Here is a 21626-nt window from a genome sequence, read left to right on the forward strand (position 1 = left end):
GGGGACTGATGCGCTGGGGACGAGGCCCTTGAGTGTGGCTCTGAGGGCTGCCCTCGCCGTGCACAGCCTGTGCTGAACCCCTGGTCCTCGCTTGGCCTAAGGGCCACTGGTGCCTGAGCCCTTCTAACCCTGGCAGCATGGGCCCCATCACAGCACTGTCATTCCCTGTCAACACGTCAGCGAAGGAGCTGGGTTCCAGGCTGAGCAGGGGAGGGAGGCTGTCTGGCCTCCCTGGTGGGGGAGGCGCAGGTGTGACAGGCAGAGCTCAGTGCGAGGCCCAGAGGTCCTGCCTTCGCGTCCTGACTCCCTGCTCCACGGCGGGGAGCCTTGTATGAGAGAGAGCCTCAGACTCCCCATGTGTGGAACAGGGGGTGCTGGGTCTCCTGCCTCACAGACAGAAGGTCCCTGGGGCACTGTCGTCTGTCCACCTGACTCTGGCACCCTGTCTCGGTCAGCTCAGTGACCATGACAAAATCCTGCAAGCCGGGTGGCTTAAACAACAAAAATCTTTCTCACAGACCTGGAGGCTGCAAAGCCTGTGATAAGGGTGCCAGGATGATCGTGTGAGGGCCCTCTTCCTGGTTTGCAGATGGCCACCTTCTCATCTGTCATTCTGTGTCGGAGAGAGAGAGCTCTGGTCCCTTCCTCTTCCTGTGAGGTCGTGCATCCCATCGTGGGACCCCACCCTCATGACCTCTTCTGTAACCAGTTGCCTTCCAAAGGCCCCATCTCCAGTACCATTGCATTGGGTGTCAGGATGTCAACATATGGACTGTCAGCTCAGTTCAGTCCCTTAATCACATCTTACTCTTACTTATGTGACCCCATGAACCACAGCACACCAGGCCTCCCTGTCATTACCAACTCCCGGAGTTTACCCAATCTCATCTCCATCGAGTTGATGATACCATCCAACCATCTCATCCTCTGTCGTCCCCTTCTCCTCCTGCCTTCAATCTATCCCAACATCAGGGTCTTTTCCAATGAGTCAGCTTCACATCAGGTGGCCAAAGTATTGGAGTTTCAGCTTCAACATCAGTCCTTCCGATGAACATTAACGACTGATCTCCTTTAGGATGGACTGGTTGGATCTCCTCGCAGTCCAAGGGACTCTCAAGAGTCTTCTCCAGTGCCACAGTTCAAAAGCATCAATTCTTCGGCACTCAGCTTTCTTTACAGTCCAGCTCTCACATCCATACATGACCACTGGAAAAACCATAGCCTTGACTAGATGGACCTTTGTTGGCAACGTAATATCTCTGCTTTTTAATGTGCTGTCTATGTTGTTCATAGCTTTTCTTCCAAGGAGCAAGTGTCTACTTGCTGCAGTCACCATCTGCAGTGAATTTGGAGCCCCCAAAATAAAGTCTCTCATTGTTTCCATTGTTTCCCCATCTATTTCCCATGAAATGATGGGACCAGATGCCATGATCTTAGTTTTCTGAATGCTGAGTTTTAAGTCAACTTTTTCACTCTCCTCTTTCACTGTCATCAAGAGGCTCTTTAGTTCTTCTTCACTTTCTGCCATAAGGGTGGTATCATCTGCATATCTGAGGTTATTGATATTTCTCCCAGCAATCTTGATTCCAGCTTGTGCTTCATCCAGCCCAGTGTTTCTTATGATGTACTCTGCATATAAGTTAAATAAGCAGAGTGACAATATACAGCCTTGACGTACTCCTTTTCCTATCTGGAACCAGTCTGTTGTTCCATGTCCAGTTCTAACTGTTGCTTCCTGACCTGCATATGGACTTTGGGGAGACGCAAACATTCAGTGCCTGACACTCCAAATGGTCCGTTGGAGACAAGCTTGGGGTTATGTCTTCCTGGTGTGTGCAGTGGTCTAGAGCTGGAAGGATGGTCCAGACATGAACTGGCAGGAGGGCTGAGCCGCCTCGGGCTGGAGCAGTGGGATCCGGCCCCGGAGGATGTGCGGGGCGGTGGGTGGGCTGCGTGCTCAGCCTAAGGCTAGGATGGGTTGTCTTCTCCCCATGGGACCATGAGAAGGAAGCGGGGCTGTCTCTTCGGCAGCGTTTGCACAACCTGCAAAGGTGTCTCACCCACTGTCTCGAGCGTGCACAGCTGGAGTCCTGCCTCTGGACACAGGTTGTCTCTCCGGCCTGTGTTTGCCAGCTGTGTGGCTCTTGTGAGCTCTCGAAGCTCTATCCCCAGCTGTAAGATGGGCTGCTGGCGTTTACCAGCTCAGCTTCTCAGGGCTGTCGAGTGAGACAGGGGACTGTCCAGGGGGCTGGTGGATGTTCAGGGTCCCCACTGCTCCCCTGGCACCAGCCAAGTACTGCCATAGTGGCCCCTCCTGATTCCGGGCACAGGCCCCGCGGGGTTTTCTTTCTTCTTCGTAGCAGCTTTATTGAGATACAGGCCTTAGACCATGTTGTTGTTTAGTTGCTAAGCTGTGTCTGACTCTGCAACCCCCGTGGACCACAGAGTCCAGGGGATCTTCCCGACCCGGGGATCGAACCCACATCTCTTATATCTGCTGCACTGGCGGGTGGATTCTTTACCACTGAGCCACCAGGGAAGCCCTCTTAGACCACATTAGCTCCTCGTTTAGGCTGTGCAATTCCACGTGGCACCTTCACAGACTGTGCAACTTTTGGAGCCGTTTGTCTTCCCAAAAGAAACCCCGTGCCCTTTAATAGTCACCCTGCCTCCCTCCCCAGCTCGAAACCACCGCTGCTCCCCTGGGGGCTCTCAGGCAGGGCTTTGAGCCCTTGCTGAGTGTTGGCTTGGCCCCTGGGTGGATGAGGTCTTGAAGCCGAGGACCCAGGGCCCTCCCTTCCACTCTCTGGGTCTGCATCCCATTCTGCACAGGGTGGGGCAGGGGCTCTGTTGGTGGTGTGCCGGCTGGACCCATGGCTCTTTACTTCTTCTGCTTTGTCTCGTCTCCCCCTGGACTGGTTGCTGCCTGGCCTCGTTCACCTTGTGGGCCTGGCACCTGGCCTCGGGGGAATTGACGCTGGGGAGACGGGTCAGGGAGGAGCTGTGGCTGTCCTGCAGGCTGGAGCAACTGCTCCTATGGCCCGGCCCAGTCTGCACGTTCTAGGGTGTTCCTGGACCCCCCGAGCTCCTAGCCCGCCGTGTCCCTGGAGAAACGGGGCTGCAAAGGGGTCCGGGCCCTCTGCCCCAAGGTGGGCCAAGTCCCAGGGACCCTGGGCCCACCTGCCCCATGTCCACACTCCCCCGGAGGCGGCCCTCCGGCGTGGGGCCGTTGCCATGGGAATTATGTATTGGGATCTATTTTGAGACCATTTCGTAGTGTGATTTTGAATGCTGCCTGGTGTTGGCTGTTGGTTTTCCTACGTTTTCCCCGAGTGAGTGGGTTTTGACTGGCCAGCAGGGCTGGGCGGGGTTTGTTTCTGGCTGTGGCTCCACCCAGAGCACAGTCTGAGCAGTTGGTAACGGTGGGGAGGAGGGGCCTTGTGAGGACCCCCTGCAGAGGGTGTGATGGGGGTGTTTCCCCCACACCTCTGGCCAGCCAGGGCATCAGCGGGCGGGGCTGTGCCCTGGGGGACAGATGCTGAACCCAGGAGAGGGCCACCCCGGCACTTGGACGAGAGTCTGGGGGCGAGGGACGATGGAGCCTTGGCAGAACCCTGATGAGCGACTGCTGTCCGCAGCTCTCCCGCTGTTCCCCGGCCTGATGAGGGCTCTGGCCTCGCTCGTGACTCCCAGCGACCCCCCGCCTCCCCTGCATGGTGTTCACTGGAGCTTGGACTGTGAGCTGAGAGCATGCACACTTAACATCTGCCTGTCTCACTGGGCTGCAGACCCCACGGGGGCAGACCGGGACTGTGCTGCTCCCGCCATCCCCACGGTGCGCCTGGCACTAGGGAACCGTGAATAAAGATGTGGGAATAAGAGAGTGAATGTGAGTGAGTGTCCTCGGGGAGGGGGCTCGAAGCGTGCCAGTCCTCCTGCTTGGGGGAGCTTCTGGTGGCATCTGTCCCCTCCCCGGGGGCAGGCTTCAGGGTCCTGATGCTGGGGCCGCAGAGCAGAGGAGCAAAGACATCAGCCAGAGGGGGTCCGGGAGCGTGACCCCTGGGAGGGCGGAGCCACCCGTGGATAGCCCGTCTTTGGGGTCAGGCTGCCCGGAGCCCGGGCGTGGGCTCTCCTTGCTGCCTCTGGCTCCAGGAGTGGCTGCCAGCTGACCCGCCTGTGCCCGCACAGGCCAGCTGCTACCCTTGCCTGGATATTCTGTCACCGATGCAATGACTGAAGCAGACATGGGTCCAGGAAGGAAGCCCATGGGATGGGCAGGGGACACTCCCGCTCCTGCTCCTCGAGGCTGGGTGGGGGCAGCGGTCAAGCTGATGTGGGCGCAGAGCCTCTGCTTGGTGATGGGGGTGATGGGGGTGTCCCCCCAGCTGTCACCTGATCCTGGAGCTGGAAAGACTCGAGGTGGAAGGTTAGGCTGCCAAATGTGTCCCATCAGAGTGTTTCTCACTTTGAAAAATAAAACACTGGCGGGGGGTGGGGGTGGGGGCTTCCCTGGTGTCCCAGTGGTTAAGACTATGCTTCCACTGTAGGGGCTAAGGTTTGATCTCTTAGGAAGCTAGGATCCCACATGCAATGTGGTGCTCAGCCAAAATAAATAAATTTTAAAAACCCATCATAATCAGGTCAGCCATACATGATCAATTGTAAATAAAGTTAGAAAGTACAGGTGAGGAGAAGGATCTGACTTCCTCCCCACTGAATCTGCCACTTTTAGTGAATTGGTCCACACTTTTCAAGTACAGATGCAGCTGGCATCTGTTTCCTGTTCTTATTCTTATTTACTTTATAAGAAACCAAGATCGTACTACACTTACTTGGGCTTCCCAGCTGGCTGTAGTCCTAAAGAACCCGCCTGCCAATGCAGGAGACATAAGAGACGTGGGTTCGATCCCTGGGTTGGGAGGATCCCCTGGAGGAGGGCATGGCAACCCACTCCAGCATTCTTGCCTGGAGAATCCCATGGACAGAGGAGCATGGTGGGCTACAGTCCACGGGGTGGCAAAGAGTCAGACATGACTGAAGTGATTTAGCACCCATGCACCATGCTTACTTGCCTGGACCTTTGGCCCTTGTCACTTAGCGTATCCAGAACCTTTCAGGAACAGAAGCAGGATAATGGACATCTCCAGTCCTGCTTTAATGTCCCGTCTGTGCAGCGGGCGCTTAGTAAGCCATAGTGAACTGCTCTTGTGTTGGAGAGTCTGGTCCTCTCCAGTTGCGTGGTTGTAAGGAGTGCCGTGATGAACGTGGTGTGCACAGCCCTCTGGCCACTCGTCTGCTGTTGCTCTTGGGTGCAGTCCTGTGAGTCCAACCTCAGTGCCTTCGTCTGCAGCCCACTCTGCTCCGTCCTCACCAGCGCTGCCCTGGCTGTGAAGGTGGAGCCCCTGCTGGGGGCCCCTGTGGCAGGCGTGGACAGCAGCTTATGCGTGGGGATCTGCTCTGTGGGGGATGCCCCCTAACTTCCTTGGGGTTGACCAAGCTTCTCTACTTACACGGCAGTTATGCGTGTAATTGAGAGCCTCAGTCTTCTCATCTCTACAGTGGGGATAACTGAGTTCACCTCGCGGGGTCTTCCTGCGGGTGAAGTCTCACGATGCCGGGCCACTCGCGGTGTTGGGTGCTGGCCTTTCTAAGGAAGGGTGGAGATGGTGCCTCTGGCCAGGTGGCATCTGTCCATCCCGGGGCACAGGAGAGCCGCACATTTCAGCAGAACCTACCTGGGAGTGAATCACTTCACTCTCTACGCCCCGCGGTGTCTGGGACTGATTTCACATCATTCTGTAGTAGTGACAGAGAGGATGGGCATGAACAAGGCAGGGGTGCCAGTGCCCTTCTCTGCCACCTTCAGGGCCCCCTGGGGCTCCAGCAGGTCATTCCAGGAGGACAGGAGATAGGGGTTCAGATGAGCAGTTGGTATCATGACTAACAGTTCCCGCGTGGTGGGTCAGAGCCATCAGAAGCCTGAGGGGTGTGTGGTTCTGGGGTCTCTGCGCAGCCCTCCTTAATGGTGGGCTGGGCGTCGTTAGCTGAGCAGTTCCCAGAGAGAGGAAGGGAGTCGAGGCTGGTGTGGTGTGTGCTACAGGCCCTGTGGCCCCCACGTTCCCTTTGGCTCCCCGCCTGCGGCTGGCTGGCCCTCCATGTGATCCTACCCCTCCATGTGGGCCTGTCCTTGGGCCCTGCCTTGTCCAGAGCCTGGGAGTGGGGGCTCTGGGCGCCGGTGGACCCTCTTGTTCCTGAGAAGGCAGTGCAGCCGTGATGTCGGGGTCAGGACCCTTTCCAGTTGATGCCATGGCAGCGCTGCCTTGGGGAGGGGTGTAAGACCACCTGGAGGCGTTGCTGGGAGGAGGCCGGGCCCCGGGCCCAGGTGCTGCTGGCTGGTCTGGGTGCTGCTGCTCCTTCCTGGCCCTGATGGAGCCCTTATGCCGCTCAGGTTATGATACTACGGGGACCAGCAGGAGGGATGCTGTCAGAGACGCGGAGGGATGTTGAGGGCGATGGAGGGGGTGCGTCTGTTGGCTCTGGGTGGCGGGACAGGCAGGGAGGGGCCACGAAGGGTCCCGAAGGAAGTGGCCGCCCTGAACAGCTGCCCACAGGTTGCCCCGGGCCCTGTTGACAAATCTCCTTAATGGAGGTTTCAGAACAGAGTGTCTCAGGATCTGAGTAGGTGGGGCCTGTTCGGTCACGTTTTCTCCCTGGGTGACACCTCCGGAGCCCGTTTGGGCCTCCTGGAACCAGAGGGGTTACGTTAGGATCACGCTCAGGGACCCCAGCCATGGAGGGCCCAAGCTCAGACTCCTGCCCCTCACCCTCACCCTACTTGATCCAGAGATGGTGCTGCCCCCCACGCTCCCCCCACCCTCTCCCCGGCCCAGCCCAGCCCAGGCTGCTTAGGAAGAAGCAGGGGTCCGGGCAGGTATGCATCGGGACGGCTCTACAGGTGCACCGTCAGCGGGTGTGTGTGAGGCTCAGCCTGGCGCAGGCACAGGTGATGGGACCTGCCGGGCTGAAGGGTTGCTGGGCCCTGTGGGGCCTCTTCGTTTTAACCACAGGTCCCGGAAGCGTGGAGAGAGCCAGGCTCTGTGTACTGGCTGCTCCAGGCCACCCCTGGGGCTGGGTGGCCTCAGTGGGCAGGACTCTCTGCGGGACCTTGGCGTTGTCTGCAGGGAAAGGAAGGGCCAGCTGGTGCCTCTGGGAGACTTCAGGCTGAGAGGGGAGAGGGACAGGTTTAACCCCTGGCCTGGTGCCCACCTGCATGCCCCCCGGCCCCCCCTCCGGGAAATCAGAGGACAGGTCCCCGCAGCGGTGGGTGCTCCCTCCCTCTCTCCCGCCTCCCCACCTCCTCGCCACCTCCTCCCTTCTCTCCCCGCCCCTCTCACCTCTTCTCTCTCTTCATTTCTTTTCCGTGATCAGAAAAATATGAGGAGCACAGCCAGGAAATCGATTCTCTGTCCACTGCCGTGGTCTGTGGGCCTCTTGTAGCACCCTGCCTCCCTCCCCTCTGGATGCCCTGGAGACCCCAGCAGAACTGGGAAGACCCCCTAAAGATGGGACCTTCGGTCGTGTGTTTTTTGTTTCTCTTGTTAAAAAATATTATATTGTTGCTATTGTTGGGACCCAGGGTAGGTTTCCTGGGTTGTCCCGCCTCGGTGGCATAGTGACTATTGTTATTTTTTAAATTAATTTTTATTAGAGTACTGTGAGAGAATTGTGTTAGGTTCTGCAGTACAGCACAGTGAATCCGGTCATGGAATTTTCCAGGCGAGAATGCTGGAATGGGTTGCTTATTTTCTACTCTAGCAGTTACATGTATACCACTTATTTGTTTATAAGTCAATGGACACGCTCTACGGGCAGCCTCTGAAGGGAGCAGGCTCTGTCCGTGGTCCTGAAGGGAACAGGCTCTCTCCGTGGTCCCGGCCTCGACTGTGGAATCAGGCAGCCCTGAGCTCTCAGCACAGACGGTTGGATCAGCCCCTTCGCCTTGGAGGCCTTAGCATCTCCAAGTTATTGTGGGGGGTTGTACAGGGACCCTGGCCTCGGGGGTCCTGGCAGGAATTCAGAGAGAGGACACGTGTCCCACACGGGACTTCTGGGAACCTCTATCGCGCTTCCCACCTCTGGCCTCTGCCTGCACCCCGTAGGGTGGAGGGCCGGGTCCTGGTGAGCCGCCTCATGACCTGATCCCGGCTGGGTCTCCTTGTCTGAAATGGGGGGATGAGAGGTATGGCGAGGCCTTCCTGAGTCCCTCTGGAGCAGAGGTATTAAATGACTGACCCGCTGGAGGCCTTTCATAAGCTGTGACCTGTGGCTGGTGTGGACGGGTCACATAGAAATGTTTTAAGGTGCTGTTGGTTTTCCAGTAGGGGACATTTCTCTGTCTCTAGCGTAGATGCCTCGTGTCTAAAAGCCCTTGGTCTCTGCATCAGAGGCTCAGAAACCATCGCCTGATGGGCCCTGTGCTCTGGATTCGCTCATGTCACGGAGCTGCGTATGGAATGTGGGTGTGGGCCTGACCCCTGCCCCTGTGGGCGCCTCTGAGGCTGAGTAGCCTTGGCTGCGTCACGTCTGGCATGCAGGTCCCCACCAGGCCCTGCTTTCCCATGGGGCCCCTGACCGCAGAGCTTCCAGGTGCTGAGCGAGCATCAGAGCTTCCAGCCTCTGATGCAGCCACAGGGATGCCATGGATGGAGGTGGGGCAGGGAGCACTTTGTTCAAGGGCAAGAGCCAGCCCTGCAAGCCAAGGCAAGGCCATGGACATCAGTGCCCAAGGAGGCACGTGGCTGAAGGTTGGAACATAGATGAAGGAACTGTAACTGGAAAGAAATAAAAATCGCACTAGGTGTTGGTGAAAGGGTTGGTGGGGTTTCAGCTGTTCAGTTCAGTTCAGTCGCTCAGCCGTGTCCGACTCTTTGTGACCCCATGAATCACAGCACACCAGGCCTCCCTGTCCATCACCAACTCCCAGAGTTCACTCAGACTCATGTCCATCGAGTCAGTGATGCCATTCAGCCATCTCATCCTCTGTCGTCTCCTTCTCCTCTTGCCCCCAATCCCTCCCAGCATCAGACTCTTTTCCAATGAGTCAACTCCTCATGAGGTAGCCAAAGTACTGGAGTTTCAGCTTTAGCGTCATTCCTTCCAAAGAAATCCCTGGGCTGATCTCCTTCAGCTGTTAGGTACGGTTTAATGTGGATCTGGATTTTTCTGCGGGGCTTTTTCAGATGGCAGGTGTTTGAGTACCTGCTGGATGCAGTGTTGCTGTGGCTCAGAGCACAGGCTTGGGTGGGCAGCCAGGTTCAAGTGCTGGCTATGCTGCTCATTGGCCTCCAGGGCTGGCGGATGAATGGGTCCTCCCTTTCCTCATCTGTAAAATGGGACGATCGAGCTTCTAGAGAATGCCAGCAAGGAGCTGACCCATTCAAACCTGCCAGTGCCAAAGAGGTAGGTACTCATGTGTGTGTATTTATTTAGCACTTCATAGAAGAGCATATTGTAGTAAGGCTAAAGAGACTGTTGTATATTGTTTTAGCAGGGTTTATTCCCATTATCTATTTATTTGCCATGAAGTGATGGGACTGGATACCATGATCTTTGTTTTCTGAATGTTGAGCTTTAAGCCAACTTTTTCACAGTGGAAACAGTGACTGATTTTATTTTGGGGGAGGGCTCCAAAACCACTGCAGGTGTTGACTGTAGCCATTAAATTAAAAGATGCTTACTCCTTGGGAGAAAAGTTATGACCAACCTAGACAGCATATTAAAAAGCAGAGATGTTACTTTGCCAACAAAGGTCCATCTAGCCAAGGCTATGGTTTTTCCAGTAGTCATGTGTGGATGTGAGAGTTGGACTATAAAGAAAGCTGAACACTGAAGAATTGATGCTTTTCAACTGTGGTGTTGGAGAAGACTCTAGAGAGTCCATTAGACTGCAAGGAGATCCAACCAGTCCATCCTGAAGGAAATCAGTTCTGAATGTTCATTGAAAGAACTGATGCTGAAGCTGAAGCTCCAATACTTTGATCACCTGATACAAAGAGCTGACTCATTGGAAAAGACCCTGATGCTGGGAAAGATTAAGGGCGGGAGGAGAAGGGGACAACAGAGGATGAGATGGTTGGATGGCATCACCGACTCAATGGACATGAGTTTGGGCAAACTCTGGAAGTTGTGATGGACAGGGAGGCCTGGTGTGCTGCAGTCCTGGCGTCGCAGAGTCGGACATGACTGAGTGACCGAACTGAACTGAACTGAACTGATTCCCATTGTACAAGTGAGGACACCAAGGCTCGGGACTATAAGGAACTTGCCTCTGGCCACCAGCCAACACTTGGTAAAAGCAGGATTTGCACTTGTATCTCTATCAGTTACTGCTATTTGCTTCCGGTTTCCCCTGCTCTACACTAGGGATGCCTGGCTGTGCACGATGCACGGCCGGTGGCCAGGGTCAGATCCAAGATGTGTCTCTGTTCTTCCCTTGCAGGGTTCAGTTTTGTGAATTGAACGCTTAGTGCATCCCAGGTGCGGTGCTGATGGAGTAGAAAGTGCGTTTCGAGGAGCTGAGCTCTGGTGAGGGGGGCAGAGCCGAGATCCTCCCCCTTGGCCGGCTCAGTGCTGTCCGGGGCCAGCAGCCAGGGGACAGGGGAGTCTTAGCTTTCTGGGAGTCTGGGAGTTCTCCTGGGCATTCTAGTGGTTAGGACTCAGCGCTTTCACTACCGAGGGCCTGGGTTCAATCCCTGGCGAGGGAACGAAGATCCTCATCCTCTGCCCGCTGTTACATCGTGTTCTCCATCACATCCTTTCTGTGTCCTGCTGACTTTCTGTCTGGGTGGTTGACTCTGCAGGTCTTTGCTGCTCGAGTGTGGAGGCGGACCCCCTCAGGCTGCCTTCTGGGGAGACCCCCAGGGGACCATGCACGTTCAAGCTGAAGTGCTGGTCTGGGGACAGCAGGCTGGGGTCACCCTGCCTCGGCTGTTCTGGAGTCGATCGTGGGATAAGTCCCTCCACCACCCCGCCTTGCACCTCCTCAACCCACTTTACAAGAAGGAAGTTGTCAGGGGCCTGGAGAGGGAAGGAGCCCAGCTCTGTGGGGACCACCTGTGAGGTGTTCCTGGCAGGGTGGGCACCGGACAGCTGCAGAAGAAAGGCCTGCTTCACCCGGACATGTCCACACACCAGGCACTATGGTACCTCGTGCAGCAGGGGGACGGTAGGGCTGCCTCTGACCACGTGTCTGTTTCAGTCTGGCCACCCCTGCATCTTTGCTCTCTGAGTCCTCCTCCTCGTGCCTTTGCTCACTGAGCCCTGAGCAGAGCAGCGGGACCACGGCCTCCCTGCTCGCCCGTCCCTGCCCGCAGTAGCACTCAGCCGCCCAGGGACTGGGGGAGGCCAGGGCTGGCCTGACCCTGGCTGAGATCACAGAGAATGGGTCTGCTCTGCAGTCCTGAGCCCCAGCATTGGCGGCTGGGGGGAGGGGGGAGGTGGATTCGTAGCACAGCTGTCCCTGGGCTGACATGGGGAGGGCAACGCCACCCGCCCGACCAGTGCTGTCCAATCCTGAGCACCTGGTAGCCCCAGCTGGGGTGCTGCAGATGCTGCCTGCCCCTTCCCTCTTGGACTGGGCAGCAAGGAATTGCAAGGAGATTGTCGTGGTAACAGGGAAGCAGCCTGGGTGCTCAGCCTCCCTGGGTGGTGGGGCCCAGGTCTCAGCCCCAAGGAAGACCTGGGGAGCTGGGCCATCGCCCCTCTGAGCCTCGGTTTCCCCATGAAGGAAAGAGGCTGTGCCTGTGCCTTGGGGGCACCAGGCAGGTGAGGGTGTCAAAGCAGCAGCCTGGTGGGGGGACTTGTGCTGAGCTCTGGTTCTGCAGAGGGCAAGTCTCACCTCTCTGTGCCTCAGTTTCCTCATCTACAGAATGGGAGTATGTGAATCACCATCCTCTTAGCTGCTCTACCCAGTTCCTCCAGCACCTATCCCCCTTGCCCCGGTGTTGGCTCCTCCTTCCTTCTAGTTACTGGGACTGGAAACCTCGGCTTCATTCAAGACGAGGCCCAGCCTCCGGCCCTCCTCCCACCACTCTGGCCACACTCTGGACAGGTCACTGATGCTGACCTGGCCCCCTCCTCACACTGAGCCTGCCTGACTGGTCCCCTCCAGTCCCCACGCTGCAGCCAGAGTGAGTGCCATCCCGCTGAAGACGGAGTCTGACTGCATTGTCCTGGCTTTCATTGTGAGGGAGGTGGAAGCTTCAGGAAGGTTCAAGTCAAGTCCTCACAGTGGACTTGTCTTCCCCCCACCCAGGAAGCAGGTTCCCCTACTCCCCCAGCTCTTCGTGCTCCCGCCCGCCCAGCACCGCATCTTCCTCCAGCAGCATGCTCCTCGCATGCACACCTGCACTCGCGCTGAGATCTGCCCAGAGCTCACTGGCCTGCACTCTCTCCTGGCCCTGATGCCCCTCCTGTGTTGTCACCTGGGCCAGCGGGCTCTGAGGCCTGCTCCGGCAGGTGGTTTGACCTCTCTGAGCCTCAGGTTTTCCCATCTCAAATACGGGGAAGGGCATGGACACAGAAGGGTGGGAGCAACTGTCCCACGTGCTAAGCTTCTTAATGTCAGACAGCACGCATCGCTGGTAATCAGCACGTTTGTTGGCTGCTGCTAAGTAGCTTCAGTCGTGTCTGACTCTGCGACCCTATAGACGGCAGCCCACCAGGCTCCCCCGTCCCTGGGATTCTCCAGGCAAGAAGACTGGAGTGGGTTGCCATTTCCTTCTCCAATGCATGTAAGTGAAAAGTGAAAGTGAGGTTGCTCAATCGTGTCTGACTCTTTGCAACCCCATGGACTGCAGCCCACCAGGCTCCTCCGTCCATGGGGTTTTCCAGGCAAGAGCACTGCAGTGGGGTGCCATCGCCTTCTCTGGTTTGTTGGCTGGCTGAGAAACATATCCAGTGTGTAGGTTTCACTCAGACATTCTTGTGCTTTATATGAAGGATTTGGGCCCAAATAGCCCCTTCTTCTGTGAGCTCCTATTGCTGAGTGTGTGCTGCCTGTGGTTTGGTGGTGTAAGTGCTTTTCAGACATTCTCGCGTTTCATCCATAGGAGGATATTCCAGAGAGGCCGAGGCTCAGTTTTATTGCCAGTACTAGCACCTTCAGAAACGTGTTACTCACCCAGGGTCACATTAAAATAAATAAAGCTGCTCTGACCAGCTATTTGATGGAGTAGGTACCACACTTCCATAATTCAGATCTTAAGTCAAGATACAAAGGTATTCATTGAAAGAACTCACTGCCTGTTCTTTTCACTCCATCTGCATCTGTTTTTCCATGTCCTTACAAATAAAGAGGGGGTCATTTTTATTAAATTTGTATGTTTCTGATGGAGACACAAATATCTATTATTATTATTATCCCCCCTTTCTTATATAAAAGGCAGCATCTCAATCACTGTTCCATCTCTTGCTCTCTCATAACAGTAAGTCCTGGAGACCTTGGCATACCAGTATGTAACCTCTCCTTTCTTTTCTCTCTCTCTCTCTCTTTTTTTTTTGACATCGTCATAGGATTCTGTCATGCGAATGTAGCTAAATTCAGTGAATCCTCTACTGATTCGTGTTCTATTCCTGATAGAAAAGGATTAGAAGCAACTCATGAATGAATAACTTTGTATTAACGTCATTTCATACGTGTGCAGGTGTGCCTTAAGGATAACTGCAGAAGTGGAATCGCAGATGCTTTTGCAAATTTGGTAAGAGTAGAAATTCCCCTCCGTGGGGTTGGACAGTTGTGCCTGCCCGCCAGCCACCTGTTAGTGGGGAATGGTGGGGTGTTGTAGCTTGAGGGTGAGGTTGAGTGTCTTTTCCTGTGTGTTGAGTGGTTATTTGTGTCTCTTTCTTGCTTTTTAGGAAGTTGTCTGTACATGTCATTTGCCCAGGCTCTCAGTTTTGACTCCTGACCCGGTTTCAAATTCTAGCTCTCCTAGAACTTGAGAAGAAATAGGGAACTACTAATAAAAAGAGAAGGGGGGACCTTTGAGAATCAGGCCCTGAGGGAAGGAGCCCACCCTGCCCCATTTCAGGTCACTTGGCCAGTGCTGTTGGATAGTGGCACTGGGGTCAGGTCTGAGCTGGAGAGGTGTCTGGGGCCCAGCGCCTGGTGCCACAGGGTAGGACAGGGCGGGCGTCTCCATTTTTAATTGATGTGGCCGTGGCAGAGAGCAGAGGAGAGAAACCCAGCCTGTGCCCTCAATCCTAGGCATGAGCTTCGCTTCAGAAATTTGAAAGGGATTGTTGGGGCCAGTAAGAAAAACCTTGGCTTGTCTTAGGAGCCCAGGGTCCAAGCCTACAGCTGTGTCTCTAAGTTGTGGGCCAGCAGGAGAGGGCTTGGGCCACTCCCTTATCACAGCAGAGCCACCATCCACATGGGGTGCCTTGGGGGCACAAGCACTTTCTGACCTATGAACTCAGTTGACACCCACAGGGCTCCCAGTGACTTGCTGGTCCTCCCTGCTGGAATACCTCCCTTGATAACTTGTCCTGCCTCAACATTTTAATTTTTATTTTCATACTGCTTCTGATTTTTGTCCCCTTAGGGAGCTTCCCAGGACCATCTCCTCCACAACCCCCCCCTTCCCCGCCCAGAAAACATCTCCCAACCCCGTTACCCTCTGAACGTGGAGTCTCAGCACCGTGGACAGCACCCAAGTCAGTGGCAACCTAGAGGGGGAATCCGGGGGCCCTGACAAACCTGGGGCTTCTTGGAGAGACAGGAAGCTAACACCTACAGAGCTTCTAGAACACAGTCCTGCTAGCCGTGACCATGCCATCAGCTCTGCTTGGCAGGCAGCGAAAGGGCTGTGCTCAAGGACCCCCTTGGCCCCCTTCTCCTGCGGTGGACAGCAGGGAACTCACTCCCAGGTGCCTGTGCGCTCCGGTCTGGTGGCGTTTAGCCCAGGGGCAAGTGGTGGCAGAAGTTTGAAGGGCAGGGTGATGAGAGGGTACACTCTGCACCCTCCTTCCTCCAGCATCCCTGGCAGCGGCTCCTGCTCCCGGTGGAAGATCCCATGGCTCCTCCCTGGCCTAGTGACCGAATCCTGGCCTGCCTTCTCTCCCCAGCCTGGTGGCAGCTTCTAGTCTCCCACTCTGGGCTGCCTCACCTTTCTTATTGCCCCTGTGACTGGAAGGAATTCCCTCTGTCCTAAATTTTTCAAGTGGGTACTCCTTTCCTTCTCAGACTCCTAAGAAGGTTTATATTCAGAGAGGCTCAGCGACCTACCCAAGGTCACACAGTGAGGAGGTTGTGGCCCATGTCCAGGTGACAGAGGATAGTGGCCTGCACCTGGACAGTGCGTGGAGAAGTGCCCAGTGCCCAGGAGAAGCAACAGATCTGTGAGAGGCTCAAGATGGCTCAGGAAGGGTCTGTGGCAGTGGGCAGAGCGTTGTGGGTTTGAGCACCCCCCCGCCAAAGAAAAACTTGGCTTAAAGGAGGAAGTGATTGATCATTTCCGGGAAGGCAGGGGCAGGAAGGTGGAGGCTTCCTGGAGGAGGGGCCATCTGACAAGGTTCCATGCACCCAGCTGCTTGCTCATCTGACTCCTCCTTGGGATTGGGACTCCCTCCCACCCCCCGGGAAGAGCAGCCTTGGCCGGCTGGCCTGAGATGCTGGGGGAGAAGCGAGTGTAGTCCCACCTGAGATGACACGGGAGGAGGAGAGTGTCAGGCAGCAGGGACAGTGTGGACGGAGGCCCGGAGGTGGGCCTGCTGCATCTGGACAGTGGACATGCAGGGAGGTGGGGGCTGGAGGAGGCTGGACAGGCAGTATCTGGCTCACCATCAGTTGGCTCCCATTTTGCGTCCTGTGCTCCCAAGGGCCAGGCTGGCCGTGGGGAGGGCTGACAGCTGAGACTTCTCAGTTCAGGTCTGGGCACCAGTGGGGTTTGTTCACCTGCACCTGGGGGGCATCAGTTGAGTTCAGTCGCTCAGTCGTGTCTGACTCTTTGCAACCCCATGAACCACAGCATGCCAGGCTTCCCTGTCCATCACCAACTCCCAGAGCTTGCTCAAACTCATGTCCATCGAGTCAGTGATGCCATCCAACCATCTCATGCTCTGCCATCCCCTTCTTCTCCTGCCTTCAACTTTCCCCAGCATCAGGGTCTTTTCTAATGAGTCAGTTCTTCGCATCAGGTGGCCAAAGTATTGGAGTTTCAGCTTCAGCTTCAGCATCAGTCCTTCCAATGAACATTCAGGACTGATCTCCTTCAGAATGGACTGGTTGGATCTCCTTGCAGTCCAAGGGACTCTCAAGAGTCTTCTCCAACACCACAGTTCAAAAGCATCAATTCATAGGCACTCAGCTTTCTTTATGGTCCAACTCTCACATCCATACGTGACTACTGGAAAAACCATAGCCTTGACTAGATGGACCTTTGTTGGCAAAGTAACATCTCTGCTTTTTAATATGCTGTCTAGGTTGGTCATAGCTTTTCTTCCAAGGAGCAAGTGTCTTTTAATTTCATGGCTGCAGTCACCATCTGCAGTGATTTTGGAGCCCCCCAAAATAAAAATCCCTCACTGTTTCCATTGTTTCCCCACCTATTTGACATGAAGTGATGGAACTACATGCCATGATCTTAGTTTTCTGAATGTTAAATTTTAAGTCAGCTTTTTCACTCTCCTCTTTCACTTTCATCAAAAGGCTCTTTAGTTCCTCTTCGGCTTTCTGCCATAAGGGTGGTGTCATCTGCATATCTGAGGTTATTATTGATATTTCTCCCAGCAATCATGATTCCAGCGTGTGTTTCTTCCAGTCCAGCATTTCTCATGATGTACTCTGCATATAAGTTAAATAAGCAGGGTGACAATATACAGCCTTGATGTACTCCTTTCCCAATGTGGAACCAATCTGTTGTTCCATGTCCAGTTCTAACTGTTGTTTCTTGACCTGCATTCAGATTTCTCAAGAGGCAGGTAAAGTGGTCTGGTCTTCCCATCTCTTGAAGAGTTTTCCAATTTGTTGTGATCCACACAGTCTATGGCTGTGGGCATCAGCCACCCCTGACCCTGGCTCATATGAGCTTTCCTCCCTGTGCCCATGAGAAGAGTGGGGAGCAGAGGGGCCCCGAGTCACCTGAGTGAGTGCCCACAGAGCCTTGTGGCTCTGTGCCTATCAGAGAACAGCCCTAGTTCTTCATCTTCCTTCAAGGGTTCTTGTTCCCATTAAACAGATGAGAAGTCCAGGCTCACAGGACTCCAGGAACTTTCCCAAAGCCCTGCCATGTTGCTCTGCCTCTCACTTGCCTTAGTTACGTAAGAATCCTCTTTTGAGCTCTGTCTTCTCCTCCAGGAAGCTTTCTGTGACTACCCCAGGTTGGCCCGCCACATCTGCCTTCTCCCTCCTGACTCTAGTTGAATGAGGAGCCCCTGGATGAGGAGACTCAGGGCATGGGAGAAGTAGGCTGCTGGGGTTAGCCACGCCTACTTGTGCCAGCTTAATCAAGCTATTCCATCCCTTCTCTGGGCCTCAGTTTACTCAGATGAGAAATGGGGGTGTGGTGCCTTCCTGGCAGGGGGCACGGGGCAGCCACCACCTCGTGACACCTCAGCGCGGGGCTTCGCGCCACCCCGCCCCCTGCTTCCCTTCTGGCCCTGGTGGGAGTCCAGCCTCTCCTGCCCCTTCCCTCTCAGCTCAGGGCTCTAGAAAATCTGCCTAGTCAGGTCTGAATGAGGGGGAGCCAGCCAGCCAGTGTGTCTGGGTGGCGAGCGCGGCTATTTTGGGAACGAGCGGGGAAGGAGTGCTTTGTTTTGTTTGCTCCTCGTGATTGCAAGAGGTGGCAGAGCCCTGCCTCTCCTCCCCTGGACATCGCGTGGAGGCTGAGCCGGGGATGAGGAGGGGATAAGGGCCGTCACACCTCCTGATGACTGGAGGCCACCTGGGGTCTGCAGCCGAGCCCCGTCACTCGTCACTGTCAGCTTGCTCCCAAGCAGCATCTGAGAGAAGGGCGTGGAGGAGCGGAGGGCTGGGAGGGCAGGGAACTCAGTCCTGCCACACCAGGGTTTTATTTCCAGCTCTGCCATCTGCTCCTTTGTCCACTCGTCCACCCACTGCTCTGTCCGTTTGCAACCAACTGTCCCATTCATCCATCTCCCCATCTGTCTACCCACCCATCCGTCCATTTGTCCATATGAAACATCTGTCCGTTGAAACAGTTTTCCACCCATCCATCAGTCCATCTCACCATCCATTCACGCATCCATCTACCCATCCACACAACCATCCGTCCATCCGTTGATCTCACTGCACCATTCACCACCCACCCGTCCATTCACCACCCACCCGTCCATTCACCATTCACCCGACCATTCACCCACCCACCCGTCCATTCACCACCCACCCGTCCATTCACCACCCACCCGTCCATTCACCCACCCATCCATCCTCTTACCCATTCGTTGTTTACCGGTTATCTCTCCATCCATCCATTTGTCCATATGAAACATCTATTCATTGAAACAGTTTTCCACCCATCCATCAACCCATCTCACCATCCATCCATGCATCCATCTACCCATCCGCACAACCATCCATCTATCGATTCATCTCAAGGCACCATTTACCACCCACCCGTCCATTTACCACCCACCCGTCCATTCACCCACCCACCCGTCCATTCACCCACTCACCCGACCATTCACCCACTCACCCGTCCATTCACCCACCCGCCCGTCTGTTCACCCACCCATCCATCCTCTTACCCATTTGTTTACCTGTTATCTCTCTATCCATCCATCCACCCAATCACCCACCCCGTTTATCCAGGTGAACCATCTATCTCTCCATCCACCCGCTTATCCCTATACTCCCCCACCCTTCCGTTCACCTGCCCATTCATCCACAGATGCCAGGGGAGCCCCATAGATCCGTGCGTTGTCTTGTGTGAGGCTCCAGGATAGGATGGCAAACAAGACACACCATTGCCACCTGCCTTTCCCTCTAGAGCCCACGATTAAACAGCTAGCTTGGCACTTGGTGCTTATCTTTCTGGGCCTTACAGTATCCCTAGGGGTCTGAGAGGATGTGAACTGGAAGCACGAGGGGCCAAAATGAAAGGCTCCTGGTGGGGGAGATGTTCCAGGTGTGATTGGAAGAGAGGCCAGGAATCCGCCCGGCGCACCCCTCTGCTGCCTCTGCTGAGAGAGGAGCTGGGGAGGCTCCGAGGTGGGAGGGGGCTTGTTTTGGGGGGAAGGAGGGTCTGCAGCTCAGTGAGGGATGGGGTGGTCAGACAGCGAGGCCCCAGAGGGCTGGGGAGCGTCTGTCTGCGTCTGATGTATGCCGTGGTACACGGGGAAGGTCTGGACCCAGGGACACACGCCCTGAGGCTGGCTTCCTGTTCAGAAACTGTCTTCTTTGATCAGGCAGAGCCGCCCCTAGATGAAGGGGCCTGGGGCAGTGCGACCTTGGGGCACCCCAGCGATATCGGGGCTTATGTTTTACAAGTACATGGTAAAAACACTGCCCAGGGCTTTCCCTCACAGTATAAGCAGAAAATTCACATAAAACTCCACTGTTCCTAGGTTGTGCTTGGACTTAGAGTCTTCTTCTTCTTTTTTTTTTTTTTTTTAAAGCATCTTCCTTTGCTTCCTCAAGTGTATTAACCTGCAAAACTCTGTTGCTGAGAGAATTGCATGGACTCGGCCTCGGGCGCCGGGCTCAGCATCCTGGTCTGGACTCTGACTTGCTGTGTGCCCTTTGGGCGCTCACTCGTCCACTCTGGGCCTCCACTGCCTCCAGGCTGAAAGGAACATGGGGTTTAGAGCCTGCCCCTTCTGCACTAAGGCTCTGGGATTGGGGGACGAGGGAACTGTGTGGCCTGGGGCCACCTGGAGCAGAAATTCTTGGGAGGGTGTTGCCGAGAGCTGAACCAGGCTGGTGTGGGGTGGGGTGAGCTTCTGGGCCCCCGGACAGCGTGGAAGATGGGTTCTTCCTGAGCCGATAATACCGTCTTGTGTTTGTGGAGCGATTTATGGATTTTGAAAGCATTTTCCCTTGTGTCATCTGATTTGAGTTTTGAGTGTCTGCTGAGCAAGTGTTTGCATATGGTGGATGAGGGGGAGCTGGGCCTTGCAGGGTCAGGGACTCAGTGGGAATGGCTCCTCACCATCTCAGGGAGGCCTCAGCCACACCCCAGACATTCTGGAGAGAGCGGAAGGAAGGGTGGGTCTTGGGTGAGGGGTCTTAGGTGTGGATCCTGAGACCGGGAGGAGGGTCACCAGCTGGGGGCAGGCCAGGGGACTAGGTAGGCAGGGGCTCTGGGCGGGGGAGGGGGACCTCAGTTCGATCCAAAGCAAATACGGCAGCAAGAAAGACGCTTCAGGCGCTGCTGTTATTGCGTGTGCTCGGTCGCTTCAGTCTTGCCTGACTCTTCGTGACCCCATGGACTGTAGCCCGCCGTGTTCCTCTGTCCATGGGATTCTCCACGTGAGACTACTGGAGTGGGTTGCCATCTCCCCCTCCAGGGGATCTTCCCCACCCAGGGATCAAACCCGCGTCTCTTACGTCTCCTGCATTGGCAGGTAGGCTGTTTACCACTGGCGCTGCCTGGGAAACCCACTCTTTTAATTATGTCGAGGTAAAACCAGTGTGTATAAAACGTGTCCAAACACTTCCTGGCGAGTTATTTATGAGCTCATATAACAAAATATACTTTTTAATAAAAAGAATGGTCTCAGCCACTTGGAAACAGGTCTGGGATCAGAGGCTTGTGGGACGGTTCTCCTTCAGTTCCTGCAGGGAGCCCTGAGTGGCAGGACCCAGGCGGGACAGCGCTCTGGCCACCTGCACCATCCACGGTGGAAGGAGGGCCCCCGAGGTGGCCGGCGGGGAGCCGGGCAGTCTGCCCTCACGGCCACGGCCACCATCCCTTGCCCCTGAGGTACCGCGTTCTGACTCCAGGAGGATGGAGCCAGGGTCCCAAGCCCCTGCCTGGTCTCTGCAGCTTTGAACTCAGAGGGACCCTGGGCTGCTGCTGCCGGGGGCTGGGAGTCAGGAGAGTCCACTGCGTGCCACCTGCTGATGGGCAGTCCTGGCAGCCGGAGGTTGACAGCGTCTGGCTGCGCGGTGCTTGCTGTGTTTATGGACCCATAAAATATTAAGTGATCGTCACGCAGCACTTTTTTTTCCCCTGAAAGCTCTTTAGGGTGCATATTTCCGTCATTTGGAAGGCAAAACAAATAACCATTTAATTAACCTCCAGCTCCCAGCATGAGAGTCCTGCCCATCAGGACACCCAGGTGGGCAGTCCCCATCTCTTCCCGCCCCTCACCTGATGGATATCGGAGGAAGCCCCTCACACCCAGCTTATTACAGGGAGGGATGCTGATGCAGGACAGGGGCTTGAACCCTGTGCCCCTGGGACAGCCTAGGGGCCAGGCAGGGAGGGCGGTTCCCCCAAATCAGGGAGTACCATATGTGCGTGGTCAGCTCGCCCTGCCCAGGCTGCTCAGGTGCTGGTCCTTAAATGAATGCATTATTTTACTTTATTTTTCAAAACCTCTGTTGGAGTACCCTAAATCAAATCCCTCATGATTATACAGTGGAAGTGAGAAATGGATTTAAGGGA

The 21626-nt window shown here is 55.5% G+C and overlaps 1 protein-coding gene across 1 annotated transcript in view; it reads left to right on the forward strand.

Moving 5' to 3' along the window:
* The window catches only part of KCNK9 (potassium two pore domain channel subfamily K member 9), a 108906-nt gene that overhangs the window by 29110 nt on the left and 58170 nt on the right, over positions 1-21626 (forward strand). The gene's annotated exons all lie outside the window — the stretch shown is intronic.

This window comes from Ovis aries, chromosome 9 (genome assembly GCF_016772045.2).
Source record: "Ovis aries strain OAR_USU_Benz2616 breed Rambouillet chromosome 9, ARS-UI_Ramb_v3.0, whole genome shotgun sequence".
Lineage (NCBI taxonomy): Eukaryota > Metazoa > Chordata > Mammalia > Artiodactyla > Bovidae > Ovis > Ovis aries.